Source organism: Anas platyrhynchos, chromosome 1 (assembly GCF_047663525.1).
Source record: "Anas platyrhynchos isolate ZD024472 breed Pekin duck chromosome 1, IASCAAS_PekinDuck_T2T, whole genome shotgun sequence".
NCBI lineage: Eukaryota > Metazoa > Chordata > Aves > Anseriformes > Anatidae > Anas > Anas platyrhynchos.
In genome coordinates, this window is record NC_092587.1 from 66,485,248 (window position 1) to 66,505,230 (window position 19,983).

At 37.5% G+C, this 19,983-nt stretch overlaps 1 protein-coding gene across 6 annotated transcripts in view; it reads right to left on the minus strand.

Annotated features, from left to right (window-relative positions):
* EPS8 (EGFR pathway substrate 8, signaling adaptor) overlaps positions 1 to 19,983 on the minus strand; it is a 132,932-nt gene that overhangs the window by 109,813 nt on the left and 3,136 nt on the right. The window contains exon 1 of one of the 6 annotated variants that reach the window (XM_021270618.4): positions 3,601 to 3,765. The exons of the other annotated variants lie outside the window; for them this stretch is intronic. The gene's annotated coding sequence lies outside the window, so the exon portion shown is untranslated. Of the gene's footprint in view, positions 1 to 3,600; positions 3,766 to 19,983 lie in introns of those variants that run through there. 6 annotated transcript variants of the gene reach the window in all.

Here is a 19,983-nt window from a genome sequence, read left to right on the forward strand (position 1 = left end):
GGTCACCCAGCAGGGACACAGGCCTGTGAAAAACGTAAGTTATGTCAGTGGAGTACACCAAGCAAAAGCTATGCAAAAACTTCCTGTAAGCTTCTATAAAGTGTTTTAAAACCAGGTATATGAAGAAATGGGCCAAAAGCAGAAATAAATGAGGGCCTGAAAGTTGGGTATTTAGGAAAAAAGACTGAAGTTAATATTGTTTTTCATAGCTTTGGAATGCTGAAATCTAATTTAAGACATTGCTGATTATATTTGTTTGCATATTTGTGCATAAATTTTGTTATGAGACATAAGAGGAAGAGATATGAAAGAACACCAAATAAGACCTTCAGAAACTGGAGAGATGCCTTGTCAGTGTGAAAAAGGGCAGTATTGGCATAATAAAGACAAACATTTAGAGAAAGTTTCCATTGGATTTAAATCAAAAGAGCAATTTTCCTCAGAAATAATCAATAGACCTAAAGATGTTAAACTGACTTCTTTTTTTTTTAATGCAGACACCTGCAGTAGATTAAGTAATTCTGCATGGTACTATTTCTAAGGATTCTTACTGCAGGAATTTAGCAGAAGATTTAAGTCAATTTAAGAAAACACACACACACAAAAAAATAATCATGTTGGTGGCCATCTTTACCACTTTTAGCTTTATCTGTTTCTGGCATACAGAAATTTTTAGCATATGGAAACATCCACTATAGTAATTTTGTTTTTAATATTAACATTAGTACTAAAGTTGCTAATTCAATCTAAACAATTTACATTAGTATGACAAGATAAGCTTATTAAATGAGCTTTCAGACTACTGATCTGAAAAATACTTTTCCCATGAAGACAAAAGCACAGTACTTAGTATATTACTGAAAGTCTAACACTGGTCTAAAAATGATTCTGTTAAAACGTATTTACAGAAATGTGAATTTAAAATTTGTCTACATTTTCACTGGAAAAAGTAATGGTCTGCTTGTGTAGTGATCCTTTCAAACTTTAACCTTTACAATATTATATCCTATCACAAGCTTAAATTTAATTAAGATTAATTTGATTTACTGGCCCTCTAGGACTCGGACAAACATAACTAATATATTCTGCTGAAAATTCAATCTTTGATTAAAGGGCTTAGGCAAGTCTATGGGGATCCTCAAGTCCTTAAAAAGATAATCCTCATGTAAGCTTTCTGGGTTCAAATTCTGGGCTTTTCAGAGAGAACATGCAAAGCTCTTTCCCCACCCAAAAGAAAACAAAGATGTGGCAGTCTCCAATTCTCTACAAAGAATTAGCAGAATAATAGCCAAACATACAGTGAAAAGATTTGTGGTATTGAAAGGCATAAATGCATCTTTCTGCATAAGAGATGATTGTGTTAACTGGAGCACCACTTATTCTATTACACTAAATATTGCCTCAGGACCTCAACCAACCATGAGATGACAAGGCTACATGCCAATTCATTAAGTTATTTCAGAAAAATGACACTCAGGCCAGTATTTCTTAATTCTAAACCTTTCATAATAGGAAATTAATGTAGATGCAGGATGACTTCAACTACAGCAGCAGAATGAAGACAAAATGCTCTGTCTGCACATATAACTTCTTCCATTTGAGACAAATGTAGCTATTCTGCTGAGGGATGACACATTCCACCTACAGATTAAAAACACCTAAGTACTTGTCTATGATAGCTTTAAGTTTTATTGTATATTATTCAATTATTAAACAGTCATATACTTCCTTAGCTGTGATAGTGGACCAGTGGCTTCATGAGTTCCACTCATGAGTTCATGGAAGTATTAACTAATATACTCTACAGGCAAACAATATCAGAACAAATCCTCGCAGGAAAGGTGGGCAGGAAGATGCTGTATTTACAGAAATGGGAGTTTAAGTCACTTGGCTCACTTTTTAACCATTCATTATTTATACAGATACCAGAAATGCTGGGATGGCTCCTGAAGATACCAAGAAAGAGTTCTGATCACAGCATTGTCTACACGCTGCTAGGAATTTAAACATGTACATTCTCCCTTCTACAGTGAGTAGCAGTACCATGGTAAATTTTCATCCCCAAAATTCAACTGGTTTATGTGAAACTACCAGAAATAAAGACTGCTTTCAGAACCACATAATGTAGGCATGTGTGAGTTAATATATCTATATATATATAAAAAATGATTACCTTGCTGCAAAAATACTGCAAGAACAGGAAAATGAGAATATTATGTTTAATCACCTGTTTTCCTGAGGGAAGTAAAAATGTTTTCCATACAAGACTTACTCAAAGACATAACAATTCCCAGCATTAAAAGTGTGGCATATTTTTCAGTCTACTTTTCTAGGTACTTACAATTTGTTTGCACTACAGCCAAACAATGCTGATACAATGAAGAGCCCATAAAACCTGAAAGTCCTATTTGAAAGTTCCAGTACGACATGATTGTGTGTTACTCAGGCTACACGTGGATTCTTCTTTACATTGTGAAAAATGACAGTTCTCCAGCCAGGCAAGAAAATAAAAGTTTCTGCATGTATTAATGTTTATACAGTTCCTAAAATTTAACTTTTAACTTGGCATATCATTTTTCAGAAATCTGCAAATCTTTTGTGACCGCATAGTTTTCAGTATTATTTTCACTATGAATTTCCTTGCAAAACCAGGAATGAAAACACCATTCTTCTGTCACAACCTGCACAGCCCAGAGAACTTCTCTGAGCCTGAGCCACGTGACATAGGTGAGTACTTCCCAGTGCAAGCACTGGGATACAGCGGCAGATGATGGAGCTCTCTGTTTATTTTGTGCCTAAAAGCAGGAGGGGGGGAAAAAAAAAAAAAAAAAAAAGTCTGCGAAAAGTCTGCAAATCATACTTTTGCCCTTTGAAAGCTCTTACAAAACCCATTATGTTCCACATTATGCAAGACTAGAAAAGAAGGAGCGGGCTGAGGGCAAATATTTCCAGCTAAATTTGCATGAAGGAAGGGAAATGTCTTCAGCTTTACATAGTTACTCTCAATCAGTGTCCCTGGGATATAAACTATACCTGTTCTACCTAACTGAATGGTTATTTGCATTCAAGTCAGGACTGAGATGCAAAGCATCAGTAGCAGATTTCCAGTTATAACCATACAAAATATTACTCCACATTCAACCATGAAAGATCATAAAAGTAAGGAAAAAAGAACTGTGGACATGCACAATAACCCCTTCACCCTAGCTATTTGCCCTACCTGGAGGTAAGTACTAGCACTGTATTTTGAAATTGTATTCACAGAGGCTTACAGAGAACAAGTTATCTATAGCTTCTATGTTGGCATTAGAGTTGGTTTGCAAACATGTCTCAGCACAAGTCCTCAGGTCACCACCCTGAACTTCTTTGTATCTCTAGCCTTGAGCAACTTCAACTTGTTTACTAAAACTGGCTCAAACAAAAAACCACAACAAAACAAAAATAACCCCCCAAATCTGTAGGGGAATATTCTCCAAGGGCAAAGAAGAACTGGCAGCATTAGTTGAGAAACAGATCTCCCTCTGTGCTTCTGTGATTATCTGTGACTTAAAAAATTAAATAAATAAAAAGGAAAAAAAAAAAAAGATGATAATGAATCACCTCAAGATATCCTGGCATATGGAAGATACAGAGTTTTCTTCTCCCCGATTTGGGAAAATAACTTCTTACTTCTCAAAAAGTTACGGAAATCCCAGCAGAAGCGGGTCCAAAAGGAAGTTTGTGCTCAAGAAAGCTCCATCTGCTCTTTATTTTTTACCCCAAAGGCGCCACAGCCATCACTCAATGCTGCAAAGAAACTGATGATGAGAAGTAGGTAATAGGAAGCTATCAGTTGGAACTGGATTAGTATTTACAGATGTCCCAACAAACAAAAATAATTATATATCCTGAAGAAGTTGAACTTAACAAGTTAACAGGATCCGACTATGTTAAGAAAGAGTCTTACAAGTAATTTTTGGCCTTACTAGTTAGGCTGGCATGTTTGCACACAAAGTACACCTACAATCAACAACTGAGATTGCTGTCCCTCCCAAACCCTCTTCTCTCACCCAAACTCTCTACAAGGTGAGAGCCCCTCTACAAACAGCTCACATATGGTGATAAACCCCTTAGCCAGAATCTCTTTTTTCTTTTCTTTTTTTTTTTTAAAAAAAAAAAAAAAAAAAAAAAAAAGGCTCCACAGTAATTCAATACAGCTGCAAGCTGTTCAGAGAGGCACCCAGCCCATCATCTGTGATCTGGCCTCTGCTCTGCTCTGTTGAGTGCTCGGGGCACAGACATGGTTGGCCCACAGCCCTACCGCAGAGTGAATGTGAAAACACCACCCAAAGTAAGAGAGAACATCTTACACAGGAGAAGAAAGAGAGCAGCCGTCACATTCCTGCATGTGGGAGGTGCCTGCATCTTAAAAGAGAAGCCTCTTTTGATTAAAACTTTGCAAAAGAGCATAAAAATGAAAGAGGAGGGAACTATTCTTACTAGCTAACACCAAAGCATTTACACAACAGTTCCTAACACTTCACCCCCCCCCCCCCCCAAGGTTCCTCCTTTCCTTTAAGCACACAGACATTCCCTTTACCAGCTCTCAGCACAGGAAAGGGGCGACGAAGAAGCCTTCAGAGGCACCCTGGACAAGCTCCAGCCTCCAAGGCACCAACTCCAGCAGGTGCTGCAGAAGGAAGTGTTGGCCCAGCTGGGCACAGGACACCAGATGATGTCCGTCTGCTGCACCTGGGAAGTGCCAGAGCAGCACCCCTGGTCACGGCATGGAGAGAGGACAAAGACACATGAGGGGGGCAGACAGAGTGAGGAGATACTTAACATACCCAACATGACTTTTTATTGGAGTTGGGAGACTTAATGCATTTCATGAGGAGGAGAAAATTAAATGAAATAGGCATACCTAACTCAAGTCCCAAATGGGATGTAAAGTGCCCAGTTACCATAGCAACTTTCTTTTCAGGTTCCAGGACAAATCAGGTTTCTGATGCTCTGTACTACTGCAATTGTGAGCACAAAATGGACTGTTATCTATCTAATAACTGCATCATTATTTCAAATGCCTGAAAAACAAAGCAAAACAAAAAATTTACTATGCTTAAGATCAAAAACACACTCTTGTTTCCCTGAAGGTCAAAAGCAAGCACTATGTGCAACAGATATTCAAAAATGAAAATCCCAAAGGTTGTCAAAAAAGTCATCAGGGAGAACAAGATGATCCTTGTGAACTAAAAGTTTTACGTACAGCACATGTCTAATAGATAAAAGCACACTCTTAGAGTTTTAAACTCAAAAGAGTTTAAAAAAATGCACAATGCCATACAACCTCAAGGGCAGATCAGGCAAGATCCTTCTTTAAGATCAGGTCACTAATTCACACAGGAAACGTGACTTTACTTGGAAGAGATCCCACATTCTCTAGTTAGCATTACTGCTTTAATAAGGGAATATTGCAGTTTTTATCTGAGCCAAAGCCTCGCTACTGTGTTACAGAAACAAATTTTGTTTTGACTCTTTTCCCAACCAGTGAGTTGCAGACTGCTTGCTACATGAAAATGTCTTTCTTTATAAGCATTTCTGTGAATGTCTACCTCGGTTATTTAAACTGTGCCTTTTGGAAATTCCTCATATATTTTTCAACTGACTCAACATTTCCGTTTATTTAATGTTCAAACCTTTAATGTTGATTTTAGTAATTGTTCTGAAGCATCCTCATGTTACCAATGGATGAAAATTCATACTATTCTTTTAAATACAGTTGTGATACTGAAGTGTAGCAGCTGTAAACAAAAAAAATAAATAAATAAAATTAAGAAAGAAAAAAAGCGCTGGCAAAGTTTGCCTTCCTTTGGAATAAACGGGAAAAAAAAAATCTATCTAGTTATCATCACAGAGAAAAAAAAGCTGATGTTCCTGTAAGCTGTGAGTCACTGAGTTTTTTGGTCTTGTTTTTAATTTATTTTAAAGGAATCTTAACAACTTTTTCTTTTTTTCTTTTCTTCAGGAAATTTAAGGGTTGCAAAACTTCCTTTTCCTCCCAATAGTATTATCTGTCAAGAGAGGAAAGTCTCCAACTCGATGCATCAGAGGTTAGCAGAACTGTAAGCTTACTTTAGAAAGCCTGATAGTTAAACAGACAGCCACAAGTCATCTATTACAGAGAAATAAATGTGTTGTTGAGAGGCAGTCTTAAATAAATCCATTAGGAGCATTTAGTTTGTCCTGTCACCATCAACTTGACAGTCACCTTTGCATTCTCTATTAGCCATCAATTTCAGACAAGACTGGTGTATTTCTGCTGCAGTTTGAACTCTACTTATGGGAAAAGGAAAAGGTTAAACCAGGATTTGGTTATTATTATCATTTAAGTTCTATTTTACTGACTGATCAGGTAAACGTTTCAGAGTGTATGCTCTTTGCAGGTTGCAGAGACGTTAAACAGTGTTGTAACCACGTGGCATTGTCAGTATTAAGACTCATCTACAGCTAAATGAGAGAAAAGAAGAGAAAAAGAAAGAAAGGAATTATCTATATAAAATCACATTTTGCCAGGTCACTTCTACAGTTTCAGGAACATAAGTTGTTCATTTTAGCACACCACTAGTCTCAAATGGTAAAGGTACTGTCAGCCAAAATGCTCCTCGTACAAGCAAGCTCTGGGCTTGTATTTAGCCACAGGAGTGCCTAAATAGACAAAAACAATCTCTGCTCAGGGAATGTATTTAGACATAATAGACTGGAAGAATAATTAATAAATTAAAACATGGTTTTGCATGGTACAGCCTTGTGAGAAGAGCAGTGGCAGTGCTATGCCACTAGTTACAGCCCCAGACGTCCAGGTTCTCCTTTTGTCTCTTTCTGCTCTTTTGGCTCACAGCCTGTTTAGATAAGAAAAACAATTGTGTGCCAGCAATGCTTGTACATCCCAAGCACTTCAGATCATCTAAAGATAGATGGAGGGTTGTGGCAATCATTCTCCAGGTTTGTATTTAAAGAAGAAAAACATTTTGCATGCCTTCAGTGCATGCACGGACTATCAAGATACATAGCAGAGGTTCAGCTTTTAGTCAGAAAGTTACTTTTGTCCTCTCAAAAATCTCATTTCTCAAATGCTCATTTCGCCCCCTCAGAATGAGTATTCACAACTTAAGACTCCTCCTTAGAGCAATATTTAATATCTTCCATGGTGTAATCTTCAGCTGAAGCACTGAATTACTGTATTAAACTTTTATAATCAAACACAGAATTTTCTTGAATTGCCCAAAATGCTACAACCTTCTTCTAGTGACCTGTAGGCAAAGTATCCAACACCCCCTTGAGCTGCAGTGCAGCTTTCACCCCCAATTGTCCAAGCTCTCATGACTACAGTCACATCTTCATTTACATGTGGGAGCAACATTTGAATTTGAATGCTAGTGCCTAGAGTTTCATCTGTGTTAGATGAACCACCATATCCATTTCCAACACTAATAAGTTTAAATGAGTAGTGACAGTTTCCAGTCATGCAGAAACACAGGCAGACTCAGATGTCATTCTCAAAATGGTAGCTGACTTCGGAGACAGGATCACAGTCAAATTGCCAAAATAGATATCTGTTTTTAAGTGACTCATTAAAATCCACGGCAGATCAAAGAGCCTGATAGCAGTAAGATTATTGGGGGTGGGAAGGAGGTATATTTCACATGTTAGCAAACATGTTAGAATCCCCAAGAAGAGAAAGCAATTTTAGTTTTAAACATAAGTACTTGCCTTTGTGAAGAAAGCCAAGTTATTGTTAATTCAAGATAAAAATCATGCTACTGGAGGTCTGCCAGTTCATTGTTTTCACAAAACTTAGCATACTGAACTAAACATGACAGAAGAATCCCGGTGCTTTGCAGAAGAGGGACAGAAACCACCAGCTCTAGTTTACTGAGTGGCAGTACTGACATTCCTCACACCAGACCACTGTTTGCTACTGCCATCACAGCCCCACCTGATATCACGGCTGGGAATGTGATTTGCTAGGCCAGTGGGACAGTCATTGCCTTTTTCATTGTCTGATAGCTAACAACAGGGGCTTCAGCCAGTCCAAAACCTCTGCATACTGTAATAGATAGATAGATAGATAGATAGATAGATAGATAGATAGATAGAGATAGATATATAAATCTTCTGCTCCAACCATAAAGTAGATGCCTTAAAAAAAAAAAAAAAAAAAAAAAAACACAAAAATTCCTCAATGATGTACTTCCCATTTAGCTGCTAGCCTTTAAACAGGTAAGTCTAGATGGAGAAAGAATTGATTGAAAGCAAATTCAAGGGCTTCTTGATACAAGACCTTGAGGGCTCTCCTAAGTCTCAGTCATGTAGACTGCTCATTCCCCAGTCAACAGCTCTGTTTTCTTACTCCTTACTTCACTCACTACATACCTACATCTACGGTGCCAATACTGAAATCATGACAGATGATTCTTTGGTTTCTCAAGCAACTGGAAATTGTGACATTTTGCAATGGAAAAGAGGTTAGAGAAGTTTACAGAGAATAGAACAGAACAGAACAGAACAGAACAGAACAGAATAGAATAGAATAGGTTTGTGGCAATACTGCATAGTAACATTGAGAATAACCTGCCATATCTCATTAACTAGCTTCATAAATTTCACATTGCCAACCTTACACACAAACAATCTCAGTTTTTTATAAAATGAGCAGCCTTAAAACAGAGAGGTTAATTTTCGCATTACTTCACCAGGGTATAGGAAGTACATGGAATATGCTATTTTTCAATTAACACCTACATCAATCTCTGAAATCTACATATGAACAGAATAAAGTCAGAATCAATCTATATGAAACATTACAGAACTTTCAGCCTCTCTTCACTATATGGTTTGAAGATGGAAAGCACTTTAAGACTTCATTGTAGTTTATACCTCAGTGACCTACCAACAAAATAAAATAATACCCGAGGACTGCAGAAAAACATGAAGAAATATTAAGGAGAAACAAGGGAGACCATTACGTAGTTTTAGATCTTCTCTCAAACTCTCATCTCTGATAAACAGAGTTTTTCTTGGTTGATTTCCTTTTGCGTCTGGAGTTAAGATGTTGCCCAGCACAACTCTTGTGAAAAATACTGCTCATTTAAAATAGCACACACTTCAAACAAAAGTCACTACTCACACTAGAATGAAAAGACAGAAAAAAAAAAAAAAAAGACAAATTCTTTTACATTGTTCACATATTATTTACATATTACATATTTACATATTACACAAGATTCTATTTATAAAATAATTTAGATTTTTCTTGGGTTTTGTTCTTGGTTTTGTATTGCTTTTGGTGTTTTTTTTTTTCCTATTTGAGATTTTAGACCTTAATCTCACAAGCATTTAATAGCAGGCATAAAGACTAGTTACACCATTACTATCAGTGGAACAAATACTTACAGATCAGAATTTTCATTCTGAATTACCCCTCTTCCCCCTCAGTTGAGGGCAACTCCTTTGTGAACACCACCACCAAGCTTCAGCAGCTAACTTTTCCAACAGGACTGAAGAATACATTGAAATTGGTCAAGGTATGTCTTAGGAAACTCTTGGTAAGTTTTGAAACAAAAGATTTCTGCTCAATACATCCAAAGAATGAGGGGGAGAAGACTTTTTGCCAAGCTACAAACATTTCAATACTACTGTACACCAGACCCTACACTTTGTCAGATTCACAGTACATGAATTGTATCATTTTCTGGAAATTATTAACTGCTGAAGACATATCTACATAACCAGATGTGTTTTCCTAGAAAAGACACTAGCTCTAGATGAAAAAAAATATATACATGCAGCTGTTGTAAAACTGGAAAGAAACTGAAAAACTATCTGTGAAGCATTTATATACAAACAGTCTTAAAGGCATAAATGAGAAAAAGCAAGAGAGGGTAAACGCCCTGCATTTTATTTCCTTCCTAAGCAAAGATTCACTGCATTTCTCTAAGCTCTAGAGGGGTAATGTGTCCAGAGTGAAGACTGCAAATTTAGACCAAGAATGTTAATCACACATGGTTTATAATCAGTACAGCACCACCATCCCAACACCAATGAAAAACCATTTCTCTACCACAAAAACAACCCCAAGCTTGAGATCTGAATCATTTTAAGGTCATTTCATTCCTGAAGACATACAGCTACTACAGGGAAAAAACAGGGGAATATCTGGAAGTCGCCATTATTTCTGTAAGTCATCATGGCAACAGCACCGCCTCAGAACATTTCCTCATTACTGGAAGCCGGAGTCCCATGCAGGGCAGACAAGCTGTGAGCGTGTAAAGAGCAAGGTCATATCTAAAATTACTATTCACTTTTTACATCTTAGAGAAATCACTGCAGTAAAACTCTGTGAAGGAGGTTTTAAGACCAAGCTGGACTTGCATCAGTTGTGACACATTCCCACAGTCATCGTGCATTCAATTTACTAAACTGCCTGAAGTAACATCTGCGATTTTTTTTCAATATCAGTCATAAAGAAAATATGACTATGGAGAAAAAATGTTATTGCTGGCATTATTGCGAATATTAGGACAGCACGCATCTGGACATCTGAGTCACGGTACGACACCATCTCTATGGTCTAGGAGGTAAAAAGGTCCAGATTGTCAAATCTGCTAAGGTGATGAGGTTCCTGTTTATTTCCAACACTTCCACAGATATTTCCCACAGGGCAATATAGCCTTTAACCCTTAGAAAATGTTTTCCAGCCAAATGTCTTAGCCAGCCATGTGAGCCAAAAATGATTATGCACATAAGTATATAGCGGTTCAGAAAGTGATCTGAGCTTACACAACTTAGACAGTCAAGCATGGATAGAAAGAAGGACAGGCTCCAAGATCATCCGCTTTTAGCCTACGAGGTTTTGACTGAAAGGTCTATATGCAGAAGTGGAAATCTGTACTGCACCTCCTATTTGCCAAAAATATAAAAATGCAAACAACAGTATCTAGGGGGTAGCACCGCATTCTGGCATTCACACAATTCAAACACAGAACTGCTAGAAATTCACTAATGTACTTAGAGAAAAATACCAATATTTGCCAGAGGCAGGCAGCTTACATTATTGTGTCTATCATGGACAAAAAGGAAGGACAGGAAATCTTGTTTTATATTTTCCTACCAGAAATAGAAGGACAGAAACTTTCCTCCTTCATGTACTCTGGAGGTCAAACTAAATGATGTAATGATCCCTTGTGGCCTTAAACAGGTTTTATAGATTATATGACTTAAAAATAGACATTATGTTTAAATAATAAAATTCTCTTGAAATTGAGTGCCTAGTACAACAAGCCTCCAGTCACTTGCTACGATCTGAAAAAGCTAACACAACAGAACTAGGTAGATATTCTGAAATTGTAATTTTATCCCACTGACTCCATCTGCCTGAAATGTAAGCAGTATATACTATCTTCTACACAGTCTGCATTACCAGGTGCAGGATTGCAGAAAAGCACACAGCGGGCATGTCTATGGTGCAGACACCACACCCAGGTTCAGGTACCAGACAGGGTTTAGCTGTGGCAGCAAGAATCTCTGTCCTCAGCCAAGAGGCATGGAGACAAAAGTATCCCATGCAACTGTAGCCCCCTTTCTGCACTGGAGAAGTACAATTAAAATCCCCTTGGGTACGCCTACACTGTCATCACGTCTCTGCTGTAGGCAGTCCTGTGAACAACTTCATTCAAAGCCTGTTACCATACAATAATTGTGAGAGGTCATGCTTTCCTGGTTCAGGAAGGGATCTGAATTCATTACATGCGCCAATGTGTGTGTTACCTTTTTGCTTCATTTCCAAGTACAAGGCCAACAGAGGAATTACAGAAGAGAGGTTCTGTCATCTCATCAGTACAGTGACTGCATGTCAGCTACACCATTGTTTGACTGGTCACAAGCACAATATAACACAGAAAAGCTCCCCAATTTGTATGGACAGCCGGCAAGTCCACTGGAAATCATTTAATTTTGTGAGTGAGTGAGTACACAAACAATCAGAGTTGGATTGCTTTGCTCATATGCTTTGACAATGACAATTTTATTTTATTTATTAAGATAATTCATAAAGCACCATCAAATGCAGTGTAGAATCTCTTACAACCACATTCTAGCAATGCAAGATCTCACTGAAGCACACCATTAATTCCTTGACAGTTAGGGAATGAGCCAAATACTTTGTGCAAATGAAGGATTAGTGAGGTTTCAACATACACATTTCCTTGCATTTAAAATGTGCAAGGAGTGAACCTTATTAAAACAGAATTTCATATTAGACTTTAAAATGATGGCCCCTTAGGCAGATTTTCTATACTTCAAAAGATAGCTATTATACTACTACATGTTACAGACTAGGATAACAGAAAAAGAAATTCCTATCAAATTGCTATACTACTGTATGCAGGGGGCATAAAATAGTTGCTCTTCCCTGCAGCCCTCAGAAAAACACAGACTTCTCTTCAAAGTGGAGTATCACCAGTCTCACACAATAAAGAGAGAAAAACTTTAATACAATACTTTGAATTTAATTCCACTTCACCATCGAAAATATTTTGAGCAATTAAAGCAGTATGCTCCAAAATTCTGTGAACCTGCCAGCCAACATCTGGCACTCCTTTGGGGCCTCAGGGTTACATGGCCTACCCCTATGCTCCTGTTTCTCTGTAAAAGGAGTTATCAGTTGTTACCAAGAGTAATCAGTTTATGGATGTTTCTGAAATAAGATTTCTCTAAATGTACAGAATATAGAAGAAGGCTGGTGCCTTTTCTTCTTGCTTTTTAATGGTGTTCAGAGCTGTCTGAAAATTTGCATACACAGGATCATAAAGGACTAAATCATTTTCCTACTTTGCATCATTTCTGGCAGCCACTAGGAAGTGATGCTGCCCATGATCCAGATTCACGTGACCTCTTTAATATGTTAACTCATCCAGGTCTTCATAATTACAACTGATCCAGAAACTACTGGGAAACATCCCTAGCAATTTAAATAAGCACCGTATTAGACACTAACATATGACTAATAAATGATCATTCGTTACAGACATTTTGGTGGCCCACCTTAGTGAAGCAGAGTTCACTAAAAATCACCCAAAATAAGTAACAACAATATTAAATGGAAATCTCAAAATCAGCAATTAAGAACGCTGAAAGAACTCACAGAATGTGTTGTGTTCTTCCAAACTTTTCCATCTTATCTCAAATGTTTATAGTAAAAAGAACAGAGACATTTTTATCAAAGCACAATCACTACCAATCCTACCCAACATTCCAGCAGCACAAGATGCTTCATATAACTCGACCAAGTAATCCCCTCAGATCTTCAGGATATGATAGCAAAATAATTATCCCCCCTCGGTGTTTCTTTGTTATTATTCTATTTTTTTCTTATCCTTGTTACTTCAGACAGAAAGGACTAGGAGAGTCTACCACCAATTCACCAAACAGAATTCCCCTGAATTTGTTTTCTTTTAGGTTTAAGTTTTACAATTAAATTGTATGTTAGAGAAATATCTAATAATTTTCCACCCAGCTAAAACTGTGCCCCACTATGGCTTCAGTTTAATTATTCCCCTTTCCATTTTACTAGCTAGAAGAAAAATGAATCTACCTTCAAGCCTGTTGGAATCAATCTTCTTTTCTCTTTCTCACAATTTATAAGTCAGAGGCTTAAAAAGTGTTCATATCCTCTTTTAACAAGCTGGTTATGTGAGATAAGCACAAGAACATTAATAAAAATAGCTCAGCATTAAGTCATGGATGTTTTACAAAAGTAAACCTAAAAAAAAATAAAAATAGAAGAAACCCACTAAAGGCTAATTGTGATTTATACCACATCTCTTTCCCTACACTACCAGTTATCAATCATGTCTAAAAGATCTCTTCTTTTACATACAAACATCATGAACACAACTGCTTCTGGCTCATTTCTAATCAGCTCAGACACTGCACAGCATAGACCACCCCCGAGTCAGCCCTGAGATGTGCAAACACTGTCATGCTGCAGAAGACGTTTCATTCTTTCCCAGTTATGGACTTTAACTTTTCTTTTCCTTTTAAATAAGTCCTTCACAAGGATTTCATAGCTGGAAGCCCGGCTTCTCCCACCTCAGCTCTCCCACATGTTGTACCTCAGTAGAGTCTGCACCATCACTTTCACGAACCACCCTCAATGTCCACATTGTTCAGCCTGCTCCCCTGTGAGCGGAACACTAGACACAGTGTGAACAGATGATGTCAGAGCATGTGGAAAGCTTGCGAGATTTCATGAAAAATATGTTCCGGAATGCAAACTTGATTGAAAAAGGAAGTATGTGAAGTGGCACCCTGTGCACTAACTTCAGGGTGGGCTACCTTGTCAAATATTTTGAACGTCTCGTTTCCTGCATTGTACAATGGAAGCGGAAGGACTCTCAGGATCCCAATAATAATGCAAACCAATCCACTGCTAGAACAAGGATAATACAACCACTAGCATTGACACTTTTATTACTGCAATTACTATGAAGCAGCTGGTGGTAATAATAATAATACTTAGCATTTATACGATGCTTTACATCTTCAAAAGGCTGTGTAAACATTTGCTAATTAAGCCTCCCAGAGAGACAGTTTTTTTTGCAGTTTTATAAATAGGAAAACTGAGGCAGAGAGACAAAACAGCTGTCTCCAACATTAAGATCTTGAGATGATGTTAAAAAGGGGAGTAGACATCTCCATGGATGAAAAGAACAAAGAACTTTTGGAGTTATAGAAGTACTGCTTAAAATACCCAAAGAATGTGATGAGACATAAACCTTCATGCTCTGTCATTCCACCTTCTCCAAAAAAAATAAGAACACATTTTCCCAGGGAAGACGTGCTTCACTGCTGCCAGCTGCTCAAAGCTGCTTGCCACTGCGAAGCATGAAATGCTGGACTAAACAGGCCAGTAGGACCATCACATCTGCCAAACCCCCAGCTTGGAAGATCAACTCCCTCTGAAAAATAGAACCATTGATAAACTGCCCAAAACTGCTACTTCAATCAATCATCATCAAGACTGCCTCAAAAGCAACTCGCCCTCTGGGGCTGTGTTCTGCACAGTCACAGTTTAAAAAACATACAAACATATTTTTTTCTTTCACAGCAATATTTAACTTCTTAGATTAAAGTCAGAAATGCTGTAAATACTAAGTAGAAATGGACAAATGCCACTGCTTAGTGAAGGCATTTCTGATTAGGTCTTCCATTCATATTCAGTAAGACATCAATTGAACAGATTTTTCATGTGTATATTAGACACCTCGCTCACCTACAGAAACAAAATGCCTACACACACTAACACCTCCTATTCAGGCATTGAGCTCTAGAGCAGCTTGAAGTGAGCTTAAAATTATTGCCTAGACAAAATATAGCATTAAACCATTAGAGAATACATTACTTTTAAAGCCATATCCTACAAAGACTTGATTATCCATGCAATTTCAAATATGAACCATCCCACTGATATCAATGAATTTGAAATGTACTTCAGAAGACACTGAAATACAGATTAATGGCACAAATGGACACAATTGGGAAAAAAGAAATGGTTTGTGAGAAAGGAACAGCTTTGTTGCAAGCAGTGGTGGGAAGTGCATTATGCAAAGCAGACAAGAAGCGCTACACACAACTGAAGGTGAAAGTAAAACAGAAAGGGTAGGGAAAACTTATGGGATAAATAAAGAATCATGAAGAAATAAAACAGGAGATTAAAGTTATATCAGACTCAAGAGCAGGATGGACCACACTATGGAAGATGGTGGAGAAACACGGTTTGAGCAAGCACGGAAGAATGGAAAACCTTAAGAGCTAACTCAAGGACTGAGTTGAGCAGGGAGACCATGGACCAAAGCAGGAGGCAAAGTTCAAAATGCGTCACTGCTTTAGCACAGGAGCAGGAACAGAAGGAAAACAGTGACTACAATAGAGAAGCTGTGTTTGTTTCTCGTCAGTGGTAGGACATTCATCATATAGGTGATTTACTTAATGGATGGTAAGGTACAAAGTCCAGATTCCTCACTCTGTCCTGTCCTCTGTGAGTGAAACAGCACTAAGAGGCTAATCATCAGTTAGCCCAGAGTTAATTAGCTATAAAGTTTGCAGCTGAAGTAGGAACAGACAGGATCCTCCTACCTCCCAGTCCTCTGCCTTAACGCCTGGACAGTTCTCTATCCCTTATACAGGAAGAGAAGGAAATAAAAGAGATGAAACATTACACTAAGGTTATCACAGCATGGGAAAGAATGTAAAGCAATAAATAACAATAGAAGTGGATAAGAGAATAAGCAATGGGAAAAACCAGCCTGAGATGACACTGAAATTAAAGTAGAAAAATATGTATTTAAATACACAGCCTGCCACCAAATTCTAAATGAGAACCACACGTGTATATTTATATCTCCAACTGCAGGCAATATAATGCAGTCACATGCTTCTCAAGACATGTTGTACAAAGCTGTACATTACTTTAGAGGCCTATCTATAAGTGGTTGACTTCTCCATTTTTAAAATGGCATGGAAGATCATCAAGCTATATTTTATTACAACTTGTTATCGCAAACTTCTCACAACGTAATTCAATTCCATGGCACAGCTATTGCCATATTATTGTAATATGCACTGACACTGAAGAACTGAAAAAGGGACGTGAATGTCTCATGCTCTGAACAAAGGTCTTACATTCCCATGATAGGTATAATAAAAATATTTGTAATGTACAGGTTTATGACATACAATGGGAATTTCAAAGGCACTGAACTCTTACTAATGCCTGTATCAATCAAATATCTACCCCCCTGAAACACTGTTACATTATTTATGTATTGGAAAAACATGCTTTCTCAACACTAATTACTGCAAATTATATTTTACACTGGAAACAAAGAGGTTATTGACTAAGGAAATAGAGAAGATGACACATAAAACATACTGTGTAAGCAAGCAAAAAGCAAAAAAAAAAAAAGCAGTGGCATTGCAAGAAGAGAAAGTACATCAGAACTATGAGAAGAGTTCTTCATCTTCACAAGAAAAGCATTCAGATTTATTCAGAGAATTAATGTTAAACCCTCTCAACCATTCCATAATGAAAGAAAGTGCTCATTTACCAAGGTTCATATTTCACATGCAAGACAAACCACTAGGACCATTAAGTGAACAAATCACAGTAATGCCAAATTCCACCTAAAGTGAAAACTTTGATAAGATCTGGATAATCTTGTATCTCACCTTGCATCTGCAAGTATGAAAGAACAAGCCCACTTCTCTGATCTCATGTATTTCTCCTGTTTTTTAGATCAAGTTTTAAGCAGCTAATTTGGGAGGTACGTTACATATCGTTTCCCTTTCCTAATGGCTCTGGACCTATTTTAATGAAGAGTGAAAAAGTACTGCTAACATCTGACTTTCAGCTTCTCTTTGCACATGAGCCAATTTCTAGAAGAAGAGGGGGAGGAGAAGGGAGTACTGATGGGAGAAGCAGCAAGACTAGTGCCTGCTTTTCTACTTGGTCAAATCTTAAAAATGCTTTTACATGCCGGAGCAGAAATCAAAGTAATACACAAATCCCCATGAGTCATCCTTTTATTTTCCATATATATAAAAATAATAATAATAAATCCTAAGCTACAGAAATAAGACTTACAATGATTGTCCTGCAGTAAGTGAAGTCTGAAACGCTCAGGAGATACGGTAAATTCTACCTCCCAAAATCAGCCATGGCAGCTTCACAATTAAGCCAGCTGAACTCAGCTTCTCTGTGCTCACGGGACACTTAAAAGTCAGATATGCCCTTACCTGCAATGGTAATCTATAAAATCCATAAAATCTCTAAATGGATTTTGGATTATTAAAAGATAAATCTATCTTGCGTCAAATCAACACATTCTTGAAAAGATGAAAAAAAAAAAAAAAGGACAAGTTATCTGTATGAAGCCAGCTTGGAGTTATAATATCCACAACACCTATACTCACTCAACAAATACCATTCTTAAAATACATTTCCTAAATGTTCTGTGGAAACATTAAAGGTTTCACAGTATTCCAGAACAACAGGTTCATCATTTCACAACCCACAGTTTTATTAGAGAACATTGCTATTTCTTTTGCTGGTCAAAAAGCTTCACTCAGTTTGGCGTTAAAAACAAATGCAACTGGAATCCCCTGTCACACCATTAGTAACGAAGATGCCCATTATGCATCAGAACATTACACAACAGAAAACGCTACAGACATGCATAACTTTACGCAAGATGTACAAATTCCACGCAAATTACTACTGATAAACCTTTGAAGTTAGAGACATCTGCTCACTATGTCCATCCAAAATGCATAAGGTTGCTAGAGTCTATTCAGAAAATGACAGAGGTAATAAATGCAAACAGAGTAATTTGTAATTTGCTATTTCCACTTCAGATCTCATTCCTGCAGAGAGTCACAGCATGAGTAACTTTAATTGCATAGATAGTGGCATAGAAAGGGAAGGGAAGAAAGGGTTGAATGTGTTCAACTAGTAGCATTCAAGGCCCTGAGCTGGCTTATACTGAGAAATTTTACTGAAAGTTAAATTAGTGAATAAAATCAAAGCAATGTGTTAGTGAATGTGGGCTCGTAGATACACCTCAAAATGAAAAATGGTCTTCAAAAGCTAATTCTAACAATGTTTGTATTTTTAACTGACTAATTTTTTACCCCCTCAAAGTCCATTATGTGCTATTGAGAGGGAAAATAAATAAATCACAAAATAGTGAAGGTTTCTTCTTCCCACATCCCCATGATCCTTCCAAGAAAGCTGTGAGTAAGCTCACATAGGAACAAGCAAAATGATACAGAATCACTAAAGTACCAAATGCTACAAAAGACACCATGTCTAATCTTCCTCTTTCAGTGAATTGAGAGATCTGTTTAGTAAACACCTGTGCAAATCCAAGTAGTCTCACTGACTGAGATTAAACTTTACTGTATACGTAGGTTTGTGTACGTGCATAACAGCGGGAAATCCAGCAGCCCCCCATGACCATAGTAACAGCTGAAATTCCCACCAAAAATAAAATTCAAATGACAACTATCATATAACTTGATACCCAAGACAGGAAACTGAAATTTCTAGGTGTCAGGGTTAAATCAAGGTATGTACGAAACTACGAGAAAATCATGTGTTGGATGCATAAATAAACAGATGAAGCAGAGTCTGATTCTGGAGTTGAGATAAAATGGCAGCTGTGACAATCCTTAGTGGAAACAGGAACTCTAGTTTCTGCAAATGCAGAGCATTTAATACTGGAAAAACTAGAGAACTAGCTCTGAAATCAACATATTTGCCTCTTATTCATTTTTTTTTCTCCCACTCTGAATATTCAGAGTATTTCTGAATATTCAGATTATTTCTGAATATTCAGATATACAGGTATCTGTATCTGTACTGGTAGTTTAGTTACCAGCAGTACTTTAGTGACTTACAGTTTTAGCAGGTGCTCAGTAAGTATTGAGTATTGCCCTAGCTTCAGCAAAAACCATATTTCAGACATCAGACTGCTCTCTGTACCACAAAATAAATACAGAGGCTTCAAAATCAGTTCAAAGCCACCCAGTCACAGTGTGTTGATTAGCCTTCTTGGGACCGCTGCTCAGGACTAGAATAATGAAAATCCTGAATGCCTATAGACAAAGGAGACACAGAACCAGACGCTGTTAAACGAAAAAGCAAGAAGAAATCTTGATTTAAAAGGATATATGAGAACCAATTCTATCCATATGTGGAAAACACACACTCAAGCAAAGCACCTTTCCAATTCTCTTTGAATGGAGGTTAACAGGATTGGGCTGTGCACACTGTACCATAAGGTATACAGCTCTGAGATGTTGAATGACTTTTCTTTCTGGCTACCAGCCATGCAGCAAAGAAAGAAGAGGTTCTACTGTGCTCCAGATTTTGGAGGGTTCAAAGAC